This window comes from Henckelia pumila, chromosome 3, assembly GCF_033568475.1.
Source record: "Henckelia pumila isolate YLH828 chromosome 3, ASM3356847v2, whole genome shotgun sequence".
NCBI classification, from domain to species: Eukaryota; Viridiplantae; Streptophyta; class Magnoliopsida; order Lamiales; family Gesneriaceae; genus Henckelia; species Henckelia pumila.
The window spans coordinates 142,403,501-142,425,061 of record NC_133122.1 but is presented as its reverse complement, the minus strand read 5'-3'; the positions used below and the strand labels follow the sequence as shown (position 1 = coordinate 142,425,061).

General features: G+C 34.6%; 1 pseudogene; it reads right to left on the bottom strand.

Moving 5' to 3' along the window:
* Positions 1–2,254: 2,254 nt before the first annotated feature.
* On the bottom strand, positions 2,255–4,618 carry LOC140892353 (beta-amyrin 28-monooxygenase-like; annotated as a pseudogene).
* Between the last annotated feature and the right edge of the window lie 16,943 nt (positions 4,619–21,561).

Below are 21,561 nucleotides of genomic sequence, written 5' to 3'. Positions count from 1 at the left end.
TAAAAAAAAGTTTTAATCAGGTTGGAGCAGTGTTCTAAAAGACTCTACCTAGTACCGGTTAGGTGGTTGACAAATTATACCATATCTTGTTGAAATAATATGCAAATAAAAAATTTTATGCATGGAAATATGTGAAAATAAAAAATTTTGCACATTAATAAAGATCATTGAAAAATATATATAATAGTGAAAATAAACAAATTGATGAATATTTTGAGAAATTTTGGATATTATAATTATATATATTTTTATGTTTAATTAATTTTTTTTTAAAAAAAAACTGCCTAGGCTTCATCTTGGCAACCGCTCAGGCACCAAAGCGCTTGACGATGGATGACCGTCCGCCTACGCCTAACGCTTTTTAGTGGCATGTGTTTGAGCCCTTAAATTTATAATAAGATCGGATCTAATTAAGAACATCTCCAAAGGTATGTTTATCTGGGCTTAAAAGTTGGACCTAATTATTAAATGATTAACTCATTATCATGATTATGGATATTATAAGGTTCATGGTCTGAAACATTAACATCGTTCGTACATATGAATCATGTTCAATATTCTGTCGAAAGAAACACATCCTTTTAATTTCAGTACTCTTTAACAAAATTTTTTATTTTTTAAAATATAACATAATATTTTCTATCAAATTTAAACGATATTAATTAATACTATAATTTAGGATATAAAGAAACCTTATTATCACATTTCAAATATTTTTATCAATAAATTTTTTTAATAATCATTTAGTTAAATATTAAAGTGAAAATTATAAATTATAAAACTAGTAATTTAAAATGAATGTGCGATTGGATAATAAGACTCCTAAAAATTATGTGTTTGGGTTTATGATTGAGGATGAATTATTTAGAAAATTATGAATTTTAAACTTGTAAAGTAGCAGTAGAAGACGTGATAGAAACGAAATAAAACTAGTAATTTAAAATGAATGTGCGATTGGATAAAAAGACTCCTAAAAATTGTGGGTTTGGGTTTATGATTGAGGATGAATTATCTAAAAAATTATGGATTTTAAACTTGTAATGTAGCAATAGTAAACGTGATAGAAATGAATTCATTTTCAGAGTTCACAACTAGAGAGGCTCTAATGACTTTTATATGAAAATCGATCACTCTTGATGGTAACGAAGGTGTTGGTTCTTTGAAATTTGTTATGCAACATACACCTCATACACAGACACATAATAAGTTAATTGGAATAAAACTATTGAAACACGAGTTAATTATGAGATCCTACACTTAGGGAGTGTTTGCAATAAATTGTGCTTTTGTAGAAGTAATTAATTTATAGATTATAAAAAAGTTAAGAAAAATCAAAAGTTGGTAGTGTTTGGAAACAAATGTGAAAATTTAAAAATCAAAGTTGGGTAGTGTTTGATAAATAAGTGATTATAGTGATTTTAACAATGACCTTCATATTAAAATCACTTTTGAAAAATCATAATCACCACATGACTAGCTTTTGGATTTCAATTAAGTTAAGCATAAGCTAACACATAATTTAGGTTTAAGAAACACACAAAAATGATTTTTTTAAGCCAAAAGCTAACAATCACTTTTTTTAGTGATTGCAAACACACCCTAAGGTAGTGTTTTGCAAAAAATTATGCTTTTGTAGAAGTGATTAAATTTATAGATTATAAAAAAGTGAAGAAAAATCAAAAGTTGGTAGTGTTTGAAAACAAAAATGAAAAGCTAAAAATCAAAGTTGGGTAGTGTTTGATAAATAAGTAATTACAGTGATTTTAGCATTGATTTTTTTTTTACTAAAATTACTTTTGGAGAAACATAATCACCATATGATTAGTTTTTAGATTTCAATTAAGTTAAACATAAGCTAACACATAATTTGAGTTTAAGAAACAAATAAGAGTGATTTTTTAAGTCAAAATCTAACAATCACTTTTTTTTAGTGATTGCAAACACTCCCTTAGGATAGTATCCCAAATTATATATATGATTGTTTACATTTCAACATATATGCATAATTAATATTATTTCAACATATATGCATAATTAATATTATAGTGTTGAGATGACAAATCATGAATCGTTAGATCTACTGTTAAGATAATACTCTTAAGGTTGATTGAAATAAATTAACCTAAAAGACGATACAAAAGGCTCAAGCTTTAATTAGGGAAAAACTTTCTTCCTTCACAATTAATAGAGTATATTATATATGTATTGTAAAATAAAATTTCAAAAATCACAATATCTTATATACACACATATATATGTACACACACACACATATATATATATATACTAGCTCAAATAAACTTTACAATATAGTTCCATTATTAAGAAACATATAAAGTAGTACTAAAAAAAAAAGAAACATATAAAATATATATAACACAATAATCCTCAAGCTTAATGAGGGAACAGTCGAACTGGAAGACCCTTTGCAGGAATTGGCATGGGATCAACAACTATTTTCTCGTCTGCAATAACTTTCTCCCATTTGAATCTCTTCACAAGATGATGCATGAACACGAGTATCTCTAAACGGGGCACATTCTTGGGCCACCGCCGAATGGCACGAACGTGTACGGAGTGGGTCCCGATCCTTCAAATCGAGACGGGTCGAACTTCTGGGGATCCGTGAAGAATTCCGGGTTTTTGTGTGTCGAGTTGGCACTCCAATACAGCTGCAGTTCGATTATTCCATTATGAATAATTATATATATTTTTAGGCTGCGTTTCCTTTAAATGATGAGATTGAGCAATAATAGATTAAAGTATGATTATTAAGATAATTTGATAAGATATAGAGTGGTTATGAATAAATAATAATATGTTTAGTTGGATGGATTACAATTTTTTTTTCACTCTCTCACCTTGTAAAGATTTATAATCCCATGAATATGACTAAAAATCATTTGTGAATCCTATCATTAACGGGCCGAAAGATTTATACTCAATTTCAATTTTACAAGTAAACATAGGATTAGTCGGTATTAATTATGTAATCCTTCATTTATCAAGGCAAATAAACGCAGCCTTATATTAATAAATTATAATTGATTTTAAAAAAAAAAATTTAAAATTTTTTACCTTCCAACCCTTTGGAATAGAGAATCCATTGAAGACGAAATCAGAAATGGCTTCTCTAAAAGCACCTTGGAGTGGTAGTGACAGCCTCAACACTTCACACGCAACATTCCATGAATATTTCATCTTCTGAATATCATCCCAAATCAATAATTCGCCGGGGGCCTTTGATTTCGCAATCTCCATTTGTTCTGAATATGCGAAAAATAACGTTAGAAAACATGCATATATATATATATATATGGAAAGTTGCTTTTATAGTCCCGTATATTTGTCACTTTGCGATTTTGATCATTTATATTTTCATATTTCAGTTTTAGTCCGCTATTTTTATTTTTTTGGCAATTTTAGTCCTTTTTCTGATGTGACACTCATGTGGCACCAATACAATGCTGATGTGAAGATGACGTGTCAAGTACCACGTAAACATTTTCCAATAAAAAAGACTGAAATTATCAAAAATCGAAACATGCAGGACTAAAAATAAAATAATAAAACATAGAGAACCGAAATCGCAATGTGGCAAACATAAAGAAGAAAAACTGATATGCAAAATGACAAACATAATGAAGGAAAACTGATATATGATTTTACCTTTATAAACTCCGTCGTAGATTTCGGGCAACTCGGTGAGATATTTGACGATGAAAGTGCATGCAGAGCTAGCAGTTTCGCCACCAAGGAGCAGACCCAAAATCTTATCAGCGACATCTAATTCATTCATAAATTTCCCATTTTCATTGCTTGTAAGCAGCATGTGCGACAGGATGTCTTGTGTAGCGGTGGCTTTTCCCTTGGCTAGATCGATTTTTCGCTGTTTGATGATGGAGATGAGCTCTTTCCTGATGAAATTCGACGCCTTGATGGCCTTGTTAAACGGTGTTCCGGGCAAGTCTATTGGGATGGAGATCAAACCAGAAGCCAAAAGATTGAAAGGATCGGCGAATTTGGCGACGTGCTGTGGATCCTCGATGCTCACAAAGAGCCTGCATGCAAGCCAGAAAGTGTAGTTCTTGGCAAGAGGGAACACAACTATTTCTTCCTTGTTTTCCCATCCATCCGCAAAGTGTCGTCTCGCTATATGATCCATTATCCCCACGTACCGCTGCAACGCCTCGGGTTTGAAGAAATTGGGGAGCATTTTCCTCATCTTGATAGCCTCTTCTTTGGAAGAAGATTGGTTAGAAGATGGGAAAACTTTGTACACGGAACTAGGACACCATGCTTGAACAAGCTTGTTCTCATTGGAAAACAAGAACTTGTTGCCACTCGCGCCGCAGAAAACTGCGGCCTGTTCGCCTAAGAGGTGAGTCCTGAAGACATATGATGAGTACTTGGAGATCCTGTCGAAGATGAACTTCTCTGGATGACCCTTCCATCCAGTGGAGAGGAATTCGAGGCTTTCGCCGATGACCGGCCAACCAGTTCTGCCCAGAGGTAGCGTGCCGGAGCCGGCGGGTTTGGTCTTGTAAAAGAGAAGGTTAAGGGAGAGGAATACAAAGGAGACAAATATGCAAGGAAGAGAGACATAAAAGAACTCCATGCTTTGTAGTTTTGAGTTGGTTGGGTATAGTTTGAATACATAGGACAAGTATATATAGGAGAAAAATTGTGGGTTGATAAATATGCTTGAGTTTGAAAATATAAAATATTTTCGTTCATAATAAATATCTACAAATTGACGCCCACAAAATTTAAATATTATAAATAAAATATTTATTTATTTTTTTATTTTTCACTAGGTGCATGCTTGATTGTAAGTACTAATAATAATTTAGCTATTTCTTTGGTTGTGGAATGAGTTATACATCTTTTTGCATATAAGATGCATTTCCCGCTTACTCGAAAAAACAAGAACATCCCGTGTAGAGATACTCACAATATTTGAGTAATGGTAGATGTACATCTTGGCATACACCTTGGTTTACACGACGTTTACTTATTAATTATAAAATTTTCTTTGATCGACTAGATATTATTTCTTATCATGGGTAGTTTTACAATTAATGAGGAAAATGAGAGAAATTTTAGGTAAAGATGTAAACCAAAATTTCCACTATAAGAGGTATACATCTAGCTATTAAATATTTCTTTTAGGACCACAATTTTGATAGCATATATCACTACCAATCTTGACATCTATGGACCACAAAATATTAAATTTGAATTTTCTCTTGTAATTTGACTATAAAGAATATCTCTATTCACAGAAATTTTCGAATATGCAATTCTAAGAGTTTAAATTTTGAAATCTAAATTCAAGATTTTATTCTATGTATATGTTGAATCCGACATTTTGGTGATAACAAACAACAACTCATTGTATAGGAATGTGCTGCCAATCTTTTATATTTCACGAATCTACTACAACTTCTACCGCAACCGTCTAAACCCTTCAAGTTATCTACCGGAAGCTTGTCAACCGCCTTTGTCTCTCGACCGGTTGCAGTCACAAGCCTATCGACTGGTTATTCAAACCAGCAGAGGATAAATCTATCTACCGGTAGAATGCCAACTGCTTATCAAGATATCTCAAGACAAATACTTGAGACAAGACGTTCATTGCAAGATCTTTTATCAAAAGCAGAACCGACGTATCAGAAGATCTGTTGACTCTTGCATCGAGAGATAAACCGGCGTATCAGAAGATCTGTTGACTCTTGCATCGAGACAACAAGTTGCACTAAAATGGCAAAAACGCAGAATGGCTACAGATAAAGCATTCGACCGTTTATACCAGTTTTGGACCCTGGAAGTTGTCTGCATTTAAAGAAGTGTACGATCTTCATGCAGAATCATCAATGCATTTATGAAGCATTAAATGTGCATTTAATGCAGCATCAGAACGTTCAAAAATAAAGACGTTGATGATTGACCTATATAAAGGGAAGATTGCTCAAGAAGTGACAAGAAGACAAGCAACACGAAAAATCTCAATCAACTCAATCACTTGAATACTATTAGAAGTCCTCATCTGATATATTAAAGCAATACTTGAGCACACTTACAAGATCATTCACTTGCTGCTCAAATAAACCCTCACCTACAGTTTACATATCTGATCTTCAAGGATCATCCTAGGGTTTCCAAGCCTCTCGACCGCTCTGCAGTTTGAGAAGCTCAACCGGACTGTATTCATTATTGAAGAGACTTGAAGCTACTCTGAAAGCTTCCACCAGTCTGATAAGAACTGAGAATCTTATCTGTGTAAATCTAGGAGTTTTGGATTAGGCATTGGATAAGTCCTAAGTCTGAAGTGGGTGTATTGCAAGACGTTGTAATAACCAAAGTCTTCTAGTGAATTTCTTCCTAAGTGGAAGAAGGGGAGACGTAGAAGGATTAAGCCTTCGAACTTCCATAAATCGTGCCTTAGTCTTTACTGCATATTTATCTTATATATTGCTCATACATCGTGTTATAACTTGCCTTTGCATCACTAAAACCTCTGAACTATTTCCGCACTATTTAAGTTGTTCAAACCGTTTTAGAAGTTGAGAAAACAGATTAAGTGAAATAAACTTCACTTGATCATTTTGAAAAGAAAGAAAATAAGTTTCAGAGTGTATTCACCCCCCCTCTACCCTCTGAACCGATCCCAACAAGTGGTATCAGAGCGGGTTCCTTTCTCAACTGCTGATCTAAAGTTTTAAAATCATGACTTCTTTCAACAAAATTCCTATGTTTTCTAAAGAAGATTATGATGACTGGAAAATTCGCATGCAGGCACATCTTGCAGCACAGGACGATGACATGCTATATGTCATAACAGACGGTCCTATCAAAATCATGAAGGTCAACCCAGCTCTAACCGATGGTGCAGGACAAATGATTGAGAAACCAAGAGCTGAGTGGACTACTGAGGACAAAAAGAAGGCCAATCTTGACAATGTGGCCCGGGACATCCTATACAAAACACTGGACAAGAACATGTTCAGCAAAATCAAGTCATGCTCCACAGCAAAGGAGATTTGGGAGAAGCTCACTCAGCTGTGTGAAGGAAATGACCAGACCAAGGAAAACAAGCTCACCATGGCCATTCAAAAATATGACAATGCCAAAATGAAGCCAGGGGAAACCATGGCTGAATTTGATGAACGGTTCAGTAGTATCATTTGTGATCTTATTGCTTTAGGAAAAACTTATACTAACCGTGAAATTGCTGTGAAGGTTATGAGAGCTTTGCCCAAAGAATGGGAGATCAAGACAGTGGCCATGAGGGAGTCAAAAGACTTAAGCAAGGTTGAACTGCATGATCTCTTTGCAGATCTCAAAGCCTACGAGTTCGAGCTCAACATGAGGACAGAAGATGAACCATCTACCTCTCAACCAACCAAGGCCTTAACCTCAACGGTGATGCGTCCACCGGTCGAGGAAGCTCCAAAGAGATCAGCTGAGCAAATCAGCAACGAAGCCATGACACTCTTTGTCAAGAAATTTGGTAGATTTATGCGTAAAAACAATTCTAAATTTAAAAATTATCATAAATCGGACCATACAGACGATGGTACTACTTGTTTTAACTGTGGCAAGCCAGGCCACTTCATTGCAGATTGCACCAAGCCTAAGAGCAATGATCAGAAGCAATTCTTCGAAAGAAGAAGGGGCAAGGAGGACAAGAGGACGTTTAGAAAAGGAAGAGACCAAAGGGTTCTAGTAGCAGACAAAAGCAAAAGCAAGTGGGCTGAGTCTGACTCTGACAACCCCAATACCGGAAGCTCTTCAGATGACAGCGATGATGAAAAGGTGGAATGCCTTATGGCTGACATCGAAGAAGAAGCTGAGGAGGTATTTGACTTTGGTTCACCTGAATTTACTCACAGTGATCTAGTTACTGCTTTACACGAAATGGCTAATGAATACAAAGCATTATCCAAGGAATTCGAGGAGGTAAAGGCAGAAAGAGCTGACCTAAAAGATAAGTCAAGCGAATCAAGCTGCATGCAGCGAAAATAGCTTGATGGTCTTAAGGTCAAGCTAAGTCTGCTGGCTACTGAGAATGACACCTTGAAAAGAGTGTTCCAAGCAACCTTGACTAAGAACAAAAAACTACTTGAAACAATTAAGGCTTGGAATAAATCTTCTGTAACCATTGACAAGATTCAAGAAATCCAAAGACCGGCACATGACAAAACCGGTCTAGGGTTTGGAACAAATGAACAGTCTATGGAATCTTGTATTCAGTCAAGCCTGGACAAAGGCAATCTTAACAAAATAAGATTTGTCAGGTCCAGCACGATATATGAACATGATGAGTGCAGCTTTGACAAAAATCAAAAAGTATCTAACGAACGAAGCTCTAAGCATAGAGGGCTGGGATATGTGGATCCCCAGATCTCTAATCAAAGAGGAACTTGGATTAAACCAAAACCTAATGAAAGAAGAAAAGGAAACCAATCTAATTTCAAAAGGCCATGGAATGAGTCTAACTACTCTAAGAGAAGATGGTCAAAGGAGAAGCCTTACCAGTACTTTAATTGCAGGCCAGTTCAAAAGAGGTACAGGCTAACTGATAAAGATCAAAAAGGCAAGCAGCACACAGCAACCTCACAAGCACACACATTTACTGCTTATCGACCGCACAGATTTCTGGACACACACACGGGCAAACCTGTAAGGGTGTTCCAGGTATGGGTCCCAAAAGGGCTAATCCGACCTGGACCCTACTAGATATGGGTACCAAAAGTTCTTCACTTTTTGCAGGTACTAAAATTCCAAACGGGCGAGAAGACCACTTCTATCAAGGACACTACCTGGTACTTAGATAGTGGTTGCTCACGGCACATGACAGGGAATCCAGAACTTCTAACAGAAGTTGTGCTGTGCAAAGGACCAAAGATCAGCTTTGGAGACAACTCCAAAGGTAAAACCGTGGGTAAGGGTAAGATTATCCATGGTAACATCATTATTAAAGATGTGTTGCTTGTTGACAAACTGTGCTATAATTTGATAAGTATTAGTCAACTATGTGACAATGATCATTCTGTCGAGTTTCACAAACACACTTGCATCATCAAAAATGACAAAGGTGAGACTCTTATGACCCGTGTAAGAGACCTAAACACCTACAAGGTAAACTGGTCTTGCTCACATATTTCTTCACCTACTTGTCTTACTGCTCATCATGATAAACATTGGTTGTGGCATAAGCGGTTAAATCATCTAAATTTTAAGTCCATCTCTAACTTGAGGAAGCATGATTTGGTTTCTGGTATGCCTGAAGGAGATTTTATAAAAGACAAAGTTTGTCCTGCTTGTCAACTAGGAAAGCAGGTGAGAGCAACCTTTAAAAATAAAGGGTGTATGTCTTCTTCCAAATGCTTAGATTTACTTCACATGGACCTATTTGGTCCTATACCAGTAAGAAGCATAGGGGGAATGAGATATGCTCTTGTTGTTATAGATGACTTTTCTCGATTTACTTGGGTCATCTTTCTCTCTTCAAAAGATCAAACTGCACCTCACCTGATTAAGCTTTTTAAACGCTTGCAAAATGAACAATCTACTGTGATAGATAGAATCAGGAGTGATAGAGGGACTGAATTTTTAAACACCACTCTTATGACTTATCTAGATGATCAGGGAATCAAGCATGAGTTGTCAGCTGCTAGATCCCCACAGCAAAATGGGGTGGCTGAAAGAAGGAACCGTACTTTAAAAGAAGCAGCCAGAACTATGATTGCTGATTCAAATGTTTCTCAAAGGCTTTGGGCAGAAGCAGTTAACACAGCTTGCTATACTCAAAACAGATCTATGATTAATAAACGATTTAACAAAACTCCATATGAGATCTGGAATGGCACAAAACCTGATATTTCATACTTCAAAATTTTTGGGTGAAAATGCTTTATCCACAACAATGGCAAAAATCATTTGACAGCCTTCGATGCCAAAGCAGACGAAGGAACTTTTATTGGTTACTCAGCCGTTAGCAGAGCTTATCGAGTGTTCAATCAAAGATTACTAACGGTCGAGGAAACCATTCATATTGTTTTTGATGAATCTACTCTTTGTACAGAACAAACTCAAGGGAGCATAAATGATCTGAGTCATAGACTGGAAAACACAAATCTACAGGAAGAGAGTGACAGTGATCCATATCCTCCAAAGAAGGATGATCCAGTTCCCTCTACCGTGTGTGATCAAACAAGGCCAGAAGAGGATCCACCGGTTGATAACGATCCTCCTGCCAATGATGATCCAGTAAACGAGGACGTTCGTCAACCAATTGATGACAACCCTTTAGGGAATTATTTTAGGTGGAACAAAGATCATCCACCTGGGTTGGTCATAGGTGACCCTTCTGCTCCTCGAAAAACACGTGGTCAAATGATTAATGAATTCTTGCATGCAGCTTTCATATCTCAGGTAGAGCCCAAGAAGATAGATGAAGCTCTATCAGATGCCAGCTGGATTGAAGCTATGCAAGAAGAGTTGAATCAATTCACCCGCAACAATGTCTGGCATCTAGTTCCTCGACCGAAAAATCAAAATGTGATTGGAACTAGATGGGTGTTTCGTAACAAGCTCGATGAACATGGCACTGTTGTGCGTAACAAAGCTCGGCTTGTTGCACAAGGATTCAGACAAGAAGAAGGCATAGACTTTGAGGAATCCTTCGCGCCAGTTGCAAGACTAGAAGCAATCCGCATCTTTCTTGCCTATGCAGCTTTCAAGGACTTTAAAGTTTATCAAATGGATGTCAAGTTTGCATTCCTCAATGGTCTACTTCAAGAAGAGGTGTACGTTGAACAACCACCAGGTTTTGTCAATCCTACTCATCCTCAATATATATATAAACTTGACAAAGCCCTCTATGGATTAAAACAAGCACCGCGTGCATGGTATGATACATTACTAAAATTTTTACTGGAACATGATTTCCAAATTGGAACGGTCGATAAGACCTTGTTTAAATTTGTAAAAGGTAATCATGTGTTACTAGTACAAATTTATGTTGATGACATTATATTTGGGTCAACTAACCCCAAGTTGTGCTCAAAGTTCTCTAAGATGATGCAGGAGAAATTTGAAATGAGCATGATGGGCGAGCTAAATTTCTTTCTTGGATTGCAAGTGAACCAACTTGAAACTGGAATATTTATCAATCAATCCAAGTATGCCAAGGAATTGGTAAAGAAGTTTGGAATGGAACAGTGCTCAACTGTATCTACCCCCATGAGTACATCAATCAAGCTTGATAAAGATGAAGGGGGAATCCCGGTCGAGATAACAATGTATCGAGGCCTTATTGGCTCATTGCTTTATTTGACTGCCAGTCGACCGGATATCATGTATTCAGTTTGTTTATGCGCTAGATTTCAAGCAGCACCTAAGCAATCTCATTTCATTGCCGCCAAACGAATAATTAAATATATTAAAGGAACTACTAATGTGGGTCTTTGGTATCCCAAAGATTCAAATCTTAATCTTATTGGCTATTCAGATGCAGATTATGCAGGTTGTAGAATTGATCGCAAAAGTACAAGTGGCACATGTCAATTCCTTGGAGATAGACTAATTTCGTGGTCAAGTAAGAAGCAGACATCAATTGCTACCTCGACCGCCAAAGCAGAATACCTTGCTGCTGGCAGCTGTTGTGCTCAAATACTCTGGATTCAACAGCAGCTTAATGATTATGGAATCCGGTCGAGTGAAGCTCCAATCTACTGTGACAATACAAGTGCCATAGCCATCACTCACAATCCAGTGATGCACTCTAGGACAAAGCACATTGATGTCGGCATCACTTTATCCGAGATCATGTCTTAAAGAAGGAAATCAGGCTGGAATACATCTCTACCGATCAGCAAGCAGCAGACATATTCACCAAGCCTTTACCGGACGCTAAGTTTTCATATTTTCGAAATATTCTTGGCTTAGTAGATCTAAGTTAGTATGCATGCTTTTAGGGGAAATGATTGCTAGTATGACTTTAATAGCTTAGCTGTTACATTGCCATAAATGTTGGCATATCATCCGCCTTTAGCTAGTCTCTGACAGGCTCCGTACTAGCAGCTTTGTGCTTTGAACCAAATGACATTGATTGGGCGCAGTGATTATACTCTTCAAAACTTTTTGAATTTCAAAAATACTTTTCATGACATCACCATATGGCCCATAGGTTCCTATATATACTTCTTTACACTCGTATATCAACCTTTCACCGTTGCTAAAGCTTTCATATTGCATTAAAAGTTCTATCGTATTACTATCAAGCTTTTGCTTACTCTCTGCTCGAGTTCTTATCTAAAACTATCATGTCGATCCAGAAGACTTGCCTTGCAATCAACTTTGATTCCGTTATTGAGGCAAACAATGCAGGAATCACTGAGGTCTTCACCATGCTTGAAGCCTCTGGACTGAAGAAGTTTTTGGGAAGCAGCGCCATCTGCGATCTGCCTGTCTTGAAGGAGTTCTTTGCAACCGCTCAAATCGAGCATGGGACTGTCAAATGCTTGATCCGGACAGAGTCCTACTCCTTCAATCAAAAGTTCTTCGCCAGCACATTTGATCTGCCCTCCAGGGGTTTGACAAAATGCGCGGATCTTTCCGATGGTAACTGCTCATACTGGTTGAAGGAATTCTCAACCACTGATGTTCCGATCAAACTGCCGGCTCAGAAGACATCTCTTAAAGCTCCATTCAGGCTATTGACCAACATCGTGGCCAAGAATCTTCTTGCCAAGGCTGGATCGTACGACAAGGTGACGATGGAGAAATTCCAATACATGGCTTGTATCGCCTCCAAAATCAACATCAACTGGTCAGACATATTGTTCACTACTTTATGTGAAATGATCAGGGGAAAAGGGCAATCCGAGGGATTTGCTCTGCAAATTTGCCACACCTTGAGCGTCCTTGGAGTAGACTTCTCCAAGAATGAGCCTCTGCATCCCACCAAATGGCTCAACAAGTCTACAATCTTCAAGTTTCTGAACAAGAAAGAGGTTGCGGTCGACACTCTGCCTTCAACCGCAAGTGTTGTTGCTGTCACTCAACCGCTTTCAACAGTCCCGGTAGCGGCCAAACCAGCCCATACCAAGAAATCTGCCAAGCGTCAACTTATCATAGAGTCTGACTCTGAAGAAGAATCATGTGAGAACGTTCCACTGATTCAAGCCTTCAGCAAGTCATCTCCTTCTGTCTCCAAAGCAGCTGTGCCATCCACGCCTGCAGGCGAGAAGAAGAGGCAGCACAAGAGGTTAAAGTCCCTTTCTGGACTTGCTCCTACCGTTCCAACACCAATTCTGCCAACGGTCGAGACTACTACCACTACTGCTACTACTGCTCCACGTCCTACCAAGGGTGTGATAATCATGGAAGGTGCCTCATCAACTCCAAAGGTCACTCTCGCTGATCCCAAGGACAAAGAGAAAGGTGTGATGATCTACTCACCTAAGGCTCAACCAGCAGCTACTGTAGAGCTCAACTTGATCATCTCTCACGTTCTCCGCACTGTCAAGTGTCACCTACAGTGCTTTGACAGATGGCATCATTCCCGCACTCACCTGACGCTTGCTCAAATATTTCCTAAGTGGAAAGCTCTGAACGTTATTGAGCAGAAGATGCTTCTTTTTGCTGACACTGAAGACATCGTGGAGGCTCTGGGAAGAAGACAGCTCATCGACTTGAAGCTTCGAGGAAGCCTGATATCTTTGTTGATTAATGAGCGTGTCAAGAACTTCAAATCCAAGAGTCCTACCGCCACCGATGACTTTGTGATTTTGACTGGACTACAGAATAGTCTACGTCAAATCACTCAACTACTTCAGCACTTCCAAGCTCTTAACAACGTAAAGACGACAGCTTCAGCAGCTTGTATACAGGCTTATGGATTGGAAGCACAGGTGATGATGAAGACTTTTCTTACCCAAGATCAGGGTGAAGAAGACGTCTCTGCTATTACTCTTTCAGATGGGATTCTGACCGGTCTCATCACTGCTGACCTGTTTCAATCATCCGCTCTAAGATCGAGTGTGGCAGCATCTTCATCGGTCGACCACGCCTCAACCGCAGTCCAAGCAGTAATATAACCGGAAGCAGCTGTGACTGCTCACTCATCTCCAGCGGCGACCGCTCACACCTCTCCCAGTCGTCTACAAGATTTTTTAGAAGTGATTGAACAAGAAATTCCTGTCACCTCTGTGACAGAGGCTCCTTGCATCAGTGAAGCAGTAGTGCCCCCAACAGAGATACCAAGCACTATTGTATCACTTGCACCTCCAGAACAGCCAGTGACTGATGCTGACCCAGCACTTCAACCGTCTCCATCTACTGAAAAGTTTGTGGAAGATCTCCTAATGGATGAACCGAGTGCTGATCCTGCTACTCCACCAACCATCTTGGCTGCAGTCGAGACCCCTACATCTCCAACTGTACCACTATTGGAAGGTACATCAGCTAGCTCACCAGCCAGATCACCAGCACCACATCATCTTGAGTCTGGCCCGGCTTCACCAAGGAATGACACACAGAGTCAAATGCTTCAGACTGATGACTCATATATTGAAGCCATGGCAGCAGCTCTGGATCACACATTGATAAATAGGCTTCATGAGCTCATGCAAACAGTTCGATCTTTTTCACAAGACATCACAAACACATCCTCATGGGTTGACAATTCACGCAAGACGATGATTCGGCATTTTGAGACCGTGTCTAGAGACCTTGCTCATCTGTCCAAAGAGATCACTGCCCATCATCGCACTCAAATCAAAACGCTCTCTACCGTCTCCGAACAAGTTGTCAGATCCGAAAACCGCCTTCATAGGCAGTTGAATGATCGGATGGACACTATGCAAGCTACTCTAATCGCTCAACTAGATGCAAAAATTGATACTATGCAAGCCTGCCTTGGCACTCAACTCACTGAGATCATCCTTCGACTCAACCAAGGTGATGCCAAAAAGGGGGAAGAAGAGCAACGAAGAGCAGCAGAGGCAAGAAGACGTGAAGAAGAATCCAGAAGAAAGGAAGAAGCCGACAGAAGAAGAAGAGAAGGCGATAGGTCAGGAGGAGCCAGTTGGTTCAAAAGATGAACAACTTGTCTCTTCTCTACTTATCACAGCTGTATCTCATTTTGTTTTTCTTCAGTAGGTGTAATAAGAATGCTTATTGTAATTAATGAAATTCATTCTCTCAATGAAGTTCATTTTAATGCTTTCATATTGTTTTCGGAGCACTTAAGTTTTGTCATCACCAAAAAGGGGGAAATTGTTGAATCCGACATTTTGGTGATAACAAACAACAACTCATTGTATAGGAATGTGCTGCCAATCTTTTGTATTTCAGGAATCTACTACAACTCCTACCGCAACCGTCTAAACCCTTCAAGTTATCTACCGGAAGCTTGTCAACCGCCTTTGTCTCTCGACCGGTTGCAGTCACAAGCCTATCGACTGGTTATTCAAACCAGCAGAGGATAAATCTATCTACCGGTAGAATGCCAACTGCTTATCAAGATATCTCAAGACAAATACTTGAGACAAGACGTTCATTGCAAGATCTTTTATCAAAAGCAGAACCCACGTATCAGAAGATCTGTTGACTCTTGCATCGAGAGATAAACCGGCGTATCAGAAGATCTGTTGACTCTTGCATCGAGACAACAGGTTGCACTAAAATGGCAAAAACGCAGAATGGCTACAGATAAAGCATTCGACCGTTTATACCAGTTTTGGACCCTGGAAGTTGTCTGCATTTAAAGAAGTGTAAGATCTTCATGCAGAATCATCAATGCATTTATGAAGCATTAAATGTGCATTCAATGCAGCATCAGAACGTTCAAAAATAAAGACGTTGATGATTGACCTATATAAAGGGAAGATTGCTCAAGAAGTGACAAGAAGACAAGCAACACGAAAAATCTCAATCAACTCAATCACTTGAATACTATCAGAAGTCCTCATCTGATATACTAAAGCAATACTTGAGCACACTTACAAGATCATTCACTTGCTGCTCAAATAAACCCTCGCCTACAGTTTACATATCTGATCTTCAAGGATCATCCTAGGGTTTCCAAGCCTCTCGACCGCTCTGCAGTTTGAGAAGCTCAACCGGACTGTATTCATTATTGAAGAGACTTGAAGCTACTCTGAAAGCTTCCACCAGTCTGATAAGAACTGAGAATCTTATCTGTGTAAATCTAGGAGTTTCGGATTAGGCATTGGATAAGTCCTAAGTCTGAAGTGGGTGTATTGCAAGACGTTGTAATAACCAAAGTCTTCTAGTGAATTCCTTCCTAAGTGGAAGAAGGGGAGACGTAGAAGGATTAAGCCTTCGAACTTCCATAAATCGTGCCTTAGTCTTTACTGCATATTTATCTTATATATTGCTCATACATCGTGTTATAACTTGCCTTTGCATCACTAAAACCTCTAAACTATTTCCGCACTATTTAAGTTGTTCAAACCGTTTTAGAAGTTGAGAAAACAGATTAAGTGAACTAAACTTCACTTGATCATTTTGAAAAGAAAGAAAATAAGTTTCAGAGTGTATTCACCCCCCCTCTACCCTCTGAACCGATCCCAACAGTATAATTTGGATTTAAACGTATTTGATTTACAAATTCAAAAGTTGAAGACCAAACTCCAAGAATAGTGCTAAACTTATAGAACTTAAATTCGAGATTATATATCTTCCAGTTGGAAATAAGAGTATATTATAATATATAAATAAGGCCGAAAAGAAAAGTTAAAAAAAAGAATGTTATATATATATATATATATATATAGTACTATTTCGAAAGCATACGATGACGTTTCAAAACCAAAAGGAAAACATACGGTAAAAAAAAGAAGAAGAAGAAGATAATATATTTACCAAAATAAGCTCCCACTAATTAACAAGTAACAAAAATTCATGAGATTGTTTCAAGTCAATTTTGTTAAGTTGGTCTCAAATTCGATCTGATTCATAAAAAAAAATAATATATTATATTTAAAATATTATTTTTTATTACAAATTAAACCGGATCAACTCATCATATATATATCTATTTTAAATAAAATACGAATATATGATGCTATTTTTCCACACTAGCTAGCCGGTTTTAAATAAAACTAGTATTTTCACCTGTGCGATACACATAATGTTATTTTTATGTAATTATTGACATAGTATGAGCGCTTGAATAAATAACTAAAATATAAATAAATTAAGGTTGAAGATTAAATGATTTGAAATCTACGGTTCATTGCTTAGATAAATTTTTTAAAAAATTCAACTTGATATTTATTACACCATAATTGAGGTCATCACAACGAATTTTGCTTACATAACTTTAAAAAAAATTCAACTTGATATTTATTACATCACAATTGAGGTAATCACAACGGATTTCAAATCTTCAGATTATTGGAATCAATTTAAATTCATTGTGGTTGGAGTGGTGTTTGACAGAGTTTAAAAGTTTTGTAAATTTCTTTGAAATTTTTTTTAGAAAACCATTTTAAGCGATCGAAATAAGTTATTTGACATCTTCTAATATGTTTATATATATATATATATATATATATATATATATATATAAAATTGTCCACCCATATTTTTTTAAATAAATGTCTTATTTTAATTTTTCATATTATCTTTGTATTAAAAATTTTGTTATTTCTAAGGGATTTATTTACCCAATAATTATAAATTTGATGCATGCAATATTTGTATTCTATACAAAATAAAATATACTGTTTTTAAATATTAAAATAAATTTTAAAATTTCAAAGTTGAAATATAAAAATATAAAATATAAAATATAAAAATAAATATAATAAAGATAGATACATAATATTTTAATAATATAAGTTACATTAAAATTTTTACAATTAGTATAAAATGTATTTTATATTAACAAAAAATTAATATATAAATTATATAAAATTAAATAAACAAAAAAATTATAAGTATTATAATGAAAACAATTTAAAATTAAATTGTATATTTATCTATATTTTAAAAAACTTTAATCAAATAATATATTTCTCAAATCAAAATAATATTTTCTTGAATATCCTATATAACCTCTATCTATAGTTTTAAATTCAATTATATCTTATTTGAATTTTTAAATTTGATGATAATGTCTTCACTATTTTCGAAAATAATTTTTCGGTTGAAAATACTATAGTTTCTATTTTAGAAATCTTTTCATCTTATATATATAAACAAAAATTAATTTTTTTATCACAAAAAATTTATTTTAAAAAAAATTATTTTTAATTTAGTTTAACTTGAATAATATTTTTATCCATATTCTAAATTTTTATATTAAATAATATATCGCTCATAACATCATATTTTTTTGAAAAATTTTGTAGTGTATATCTACATATGCATATAGACAAACCAATCATCCTATTAAAAATAATATTAAATTTTATTTGATAAAAAAAAATTTTAAAATTTTTTCAATCATATTTTTATGTATATTTAAAATTTCTAGAATAAATAGAATATCACTAATTTTTATTAAATTTTGTTTAATAATGAAATTTTTTTATTAAACTTTTATTAAATTTTGTTTAATAATGAAAAATATATTTTTTTAAAAAAAAACTTTGGAAATTTTTATAAAAAAGGAAAAAGTTAAATTTTGAAGAAAGACTATTTTGATTTTTGTTTTTAATTAAATCATATTTTTACTTATATTTTCAAAATTTTATTTTAAATATTTGCATATGAGTTGTATGTTTTTATATATAAAAATTGCTAAAGGTATAACAAATATCATGTACAATGATATTTAAAATATTAATATCTTGAAATTTTGCTATTTTATCGCGATATTTTGTATCTAATTTATTATAAAATTTTTATATATTAAATTCCTGTATAATGTTTTGTGTTGTAAAATTTGGTGTACAAATTTTGTTTTATTGAGCAAAACAACCAACGCTAAAAGCAAAAATTTAATTTTGTTTGATCAAGATAATATATATTTTAATGTTTTAAAATTAAATTGTATTTTCATCTATATTTTAAAATTTTTAGATCAAATATTTTATCATTTATAATATCATCTTATTTTAATATTCAATTTTTTTCTATCTATAATTTTATATTAAATAATATATTATTTTTATTTTTTAATTTTATGATATCTTTACTATTTTTTAAAATATCTTTTGGGCGTGAAAATTTGTTTTATTTTTATTTATGTGACTTTTTTGTTTATATATATATATAGATATAGATATAGATTTTTTGCTCTTATGCATAGATATATAGATAGATATACAAAACAATCACATTATTAAAAACAAAAATTAAATTTTGTTTGATCACTATAAATAGTACTATAATTTTTTTAAATTAAATTAGACTTTTATATATATTTTAAAATTTTTAAATCAAATATTTTATCACTCATAATATTTTTTTTTAATCTTCAATATTATCTCTATCTATACTTTTAAATTTAACCATATCTTATTTTTAAATTTAATGATTAATGATAATGTTTTTACTATTTTTATAAATTACTTTGGACGAAAAACTATTTTTAGCAGACTTTTCTGCTTTTATATATATATATATATAATATTATTTTTAATCTTTGTTGTGTATATACATAATTGCCAGGCAAAACACAAGCTATTAGAAAAAATTTTAATTTTTTTGAATCAAGAAAAATAATATTTTATTTTTTTAAAAAAATCACTCGTATTTTAATTATATTTTAAAATTTTTGTATAACATATTTTATCACTTATAATATAATATTTGTTTTATTTTGAATATTATCTTTACCTAGTTTAAATTCAACAATATCTTTATTTTTATCTATGTAATATTTTTACTAATTTTAGAAAAAACTTAAGGCGGGAAAATGGTTTTTTTTTTTTTTTTTTAGTATACTTTCTTGTTTATATATATATATATATATATATATATAATATAGACAAGCAATATTTTATTCTTTATTACATCAAATTAAGAAAATAATTCTATGGTTTGTCCAACTTAGGGGGAAAAAGTCAATGAAAATGCTTCAGTTCGCATTATGTGCCGATCTCTTAGAATATTTTGATAAAGAAAATATAATGAAAAATATATATAAGAGTCAATTATGAATAAATCCCCAAACTCAAACCTTTCTTTTTTCCAACTCCCTCCCTTAAAGATTCTTTCTTTGCACTCCCTAAGGACCACAAAACTTGATTATTTTAATATTTAATTATTGTACTCAATATGGGTTGTTTTGTGCTTAGATCTGAAGGTTTTATACTTATATCTAAAGATCTATGTGCTTATATCTCATGTTTTAATGCTTATTTTGGAACAAAGAATTATGTGCAAAAAATGGTATCAGAGCTTTAGGTTAAATATTCATACTTAATATTATTCGTTAACTCATACTTTTCTTTGTTGAGCAGAAGATTTTTTACAAAAGATGACTTCAAACGAAGGTTTGAATCAAGAAGATTTTATTTATATGAAATCCTATAAACAAGTTAATCTGTTCACAATAGATTACTTACGACAGAAAAATGATTTCTAACTCTCAATTTTTAAAAATTACCTCAGATTCTTCTAAACTCTCCGGAGATCTTAGAGAAATTCAAAAGACGGTACAATATTACAGCAATCATCTGTATGAAATACCTCGGCAGATTGAAGGAATCCTTAAGAAACAAGAAGAAATTCTTGTAACCCTAAAGGATCTTCAAACTAAAATCACAAATTTAGAACAAACTTCAGGTTCTAGAAAAGGAAATACAGGAGGAAGGTTACCACTCTCGTTTGATACCGAACCGTTGTTACATCAGAAAGGTAAAACCAAAATGGTTCAAAAACCTTTAACTGATGATGAAAGGATGATTAATCTTATAAAAGAAGTATCAGAGAAAAACACTATCTGATGACTACTTTAGAAAGATTAAATCTCGAGGATCTACAAAATCTCGCGAATTCTTTTGCAAATCTCAAAGTAGTAGATCTAAAAATAAACTCCCCTGAGGGTGAACAACCCATAGGAAATCCCCCAAGATATGCGGTTAAAACAGAAGAACCACATAGTGAGTTTCAGGTTGGAGAAAATTCACATCCAGCAGGAACCAGATCAAGAAGGAGTAAAATCCCACTCCATCAAACTCCTTACGGAAAAATTGTTTTAGATCCAATACATCCTTATGGGGTTATGTTAAACCTTGATGTTTTGGACTTCAAAAATAGAGAAGATCTTATAGATGATTGGACGTCAGCTATGAGAATTGCAGCAGGGACATTAGATCTCAATACAGAAGGATTCATTAAACTTCTAGAAATGAGTATAATGGGATCTGTCAAGATTGCTTGGGAGATGACTATGCCAGATACGAAGGAATCAATCTTAGCAGGAGAATCCCTCAGCGAAATTGGAGAAAGAATGGTCACCCTATTTAAAGCACAATTCATAGGGGTAGAATATTTCAACAATTAAGATACAGAGAAAAAGAGAAGATATACTCAAGCTCTGTATAGCCTCGAGTTACATGATATCTGTTT